Below are 3,030 nucleotides of genomic sequence, written 5' to 3' on the forward strand. Positions count from 1 at the left end.
CATGTGTTTTAACAGACAGAGGGATTGAGGGATGAAAATGTGTTTAGAAAGCAGAAAAAAAATTACAACAGGATGAATGAATCAGGGCAGGGTTTAAAATAGCTACAGGTGAATGTATATGTTCATAAATATAAATATATATATAGATATATATAGATACACACTCTCACAAGTATGTGTTTGTAGGTAGACACGAATGTGCTGGGAGGGTTGAGGAGGGCTGCTCACCCTGATGGGTGGCACTTTCAGTACACTTCTATTTGGGTTAAACAGGTGTTGCACTCCTCGAGTCTGCCACAGAGCAGTTTATTTTGAGAGAATCTTCAGCTTGCAGGAGCCACTTGCAGCTAAGTAAAAGTCAAGTACTGGCCTAATGTAAACAGATTAGTGTTTATTAGACTGTTTACAATACTGTAACAGATTGTTGAGTGCTAAAAGATAACAGGGGAAAAAATGCTTACCTTAAAATGTGTCTCATTTCTTTCCTTAATTCCTTTCCACCACCTTACATGAAAATACTTTCCATCATGCAGATGAATTTGGTAGGAAACTGTCTGTCCTGATGCAGATGTTCCATTTTTTGTAAGTGAGTACTCATTGACTTGGTACATAAGAATAACCTTTTGCAGGTTGGTCGTATGGTTTTTATTTGAGAATCCATCTGGAGTGTAGGCCTTGCAAGGAAGGAAAATCTTACCTTATAATAGCTGCAACAACTACTGATCAGGATACTCTTTATGAAACTGAAAGTCTCCAGCTCAGTCACAGTTCTGAGCAAGACATTAGTAAAATCTGAGGTTTCAGCAGTCCAGCAAGTACTTAATCATTAAACGCTAAAGTATACAGAAAGATCTCAATTTATCAATGGCAGTTAAGTCCTATTCTGAGTTTATTTAAAAAAAAGTCTTCTTTTTAAAAAATAAATAACTGTGAAAAAATCATTTCACTTTGACATGCCATACTTTCCACAATATGAGAAAAGAAGCAAAAAATATTTTTATATCTCTTTCCAAATGTGTCAGGGAGAAATAAGGTATCAAAGTATGTGTTAAATTCAGCATCTTCATGTTACAAACTTGAAAATAGTTTTTAAGATTTTTATGTAGTAAAATACTATCTCTTATTAGAACACTTGGCAGTGTAAGAATGGGTTTGGGTCAATACCTGCTACTTCTGTTTGCTGATTGGTTGAGGGTCTGTTAAGGGTTCAGAAATACACAAGGAGTCATACATTTAGATGATGAGCTTATCTCATCATATGCTTGTATCCAAGATAGCATGACCTGCTAATTCTGGTGTATCTTATTTGGTTTTGTTACCAGATGTTATGATTTGCCTCTGAAGCCTGAAGAAGCAAAATGTGAGATTCAGAGAGATGAAAAAAATACCAGATAATGCATGAATTAGTAGCCATAATTTTAAGTCTGCTGCTGTATACCAAAGTTATTCTTCTTATCCCCTGAATGCTCATAATAAAATTAATAAAAATATTAGAATGCAAGGATGTAGGCTTCTCTGACAAGATGGCTGGCTTGGTGTATGAGGACAAAGCAATAGATGTTGCTTATGCTGACTATAGCTTTTGATGCTCTCTCCCACAACACTCTCACAGATAAGTTAATTAAAAATGAGCTAGTGAACAGTTAGATGAGTCAAATACTGTATGAATTAGTATTAGCAGACTGAAACAGTGTGAGCAACAGGACAAAGGCCACCGGAGACCAGTCACCAGTGGTATACCACAAGAGTTTGCACAGTACAGTTTGACCTCCTTATTTATGACCTGGATTATGGTTGCAAAGTGCATACTTGGCAAGTTTGCTGATGGTACAAAACTGGAAGAAGTGTTTGATGCACCAGATGGTTTTGCTGTCCATCCTTCCTTGACCTCTTTGTATTTAAGGGCTCCTTCCCAAGGTACTCTCTGAATCAGCATCCTGGATGGGCTGTACTCTGCTTTCCAAAAGTCCAAAGCAGAAATTCTGTTGATGTCCCTCCTTGTTTCACTGAATATTGAGAACTCTATTCCGTGGTCACTGTACTGTGGAGCACTTCCCACCACTTCATTTCCCACCATCCCTTCTTTGTTTGTAAACAGGAGGTTTAGTGGAGCCCCTCCCTGGTAGGTGTGACAGGTGTGACAAGAAGCTCTCCTGCACACACTTTAAGAACTTCCTAGACTGCCTCTTCTCTGCTGTGCCAAGTTCCCAGCAGATGTCTGGCAGGTTAAAGATGCTCACAAGAAATAAAGTTGAAAATAACCTACAGCACCCAGTATTTTCAGGCAGTCTCCCATCCAAATACTAACTGGGCTCGACCCAGCTAAACTTCTGAGATCAGATTAAATTAGGCATTCTCAGGGTGGTTTGGCCATAGGTTTGTACTGATGTATTGATTATAACTATACCATGAAGACACATCTCAAAATACCCCTTTACTGCCAGCAGTAAGCAAATGATTGTTACTCTTGAGCAGTGCTGTGCAATCTGTCTTATACTGTGAGAGACTGGAGGGATTGCTGGCTCAAAACATTTTTTCATTAGCACACTGGAGGCAATGCTGCACACCCCACCACTGGAGCCCCGACCCAGCTCCTAAGAGGCGAGATGACTGCAAGTCCCACATGGGGATGGGCCCAGGAGGGCCAAGGGTTGTTTAAAGTGGAAAACAAGGGGAGCACATGTCTTGAGCTTACCTCCTCTTGGAATTTCCATCAGCTGAGCACTGCTGGAGCACTACCAGAAGTGGAAGTTATGTTTGTTATTTTGTAATTATTTTCTGTCTTTTTCTGTTTTTTTCTTCTAATTCCCTATTGAAATTTTTGAGTAACTTAAAATTGAATGGACTTAGAGTTTGCTAAGTTGAATAGTCTAAGTCAATAATTTGGGAAGTGTTTTATGTTGATTTGAATGCTGTTTTAAACCTTTTGTCAAAATTCTTTGATTTTCTGAGGTCGCAAGTAAGGTTTTTTGTTTTGACCACTTGAGAATATCTTGTCAGTATTTCTGTCATGCATCTGAGAGTACGTGA

General features: G+C 38.7%; 1 pseudogene; it reads right to left on the reverse strand.

The window, feature by feature from the left end:
• Positions 1-2,259: 2,259 nt before the first annotated feature.
• Positions 2,260-2,378, reverse strand: LOC121335261 (annotated as a pseudogene).
• Positions 2,379-3,030: the final 652 nt, after the last annotated feature.

The sequence above is a fragment of the Onychostruthus taczanowskii genome, unplaced genomic scaffold (assembly GCF_017590055.1).
Source record: "Onychostruthus taczanowskii isolate IOZ18803 unplaced genomic scaffold, ASM1759005v1 scaffold2, whole genome shotgun sequence".
Lineage (NCBI taxonomy): Eukaryota > Metazoa > Chordata > Aves > Passeriformes > Passeridae > Onychostruthus > Onychostruthus taczanowskii.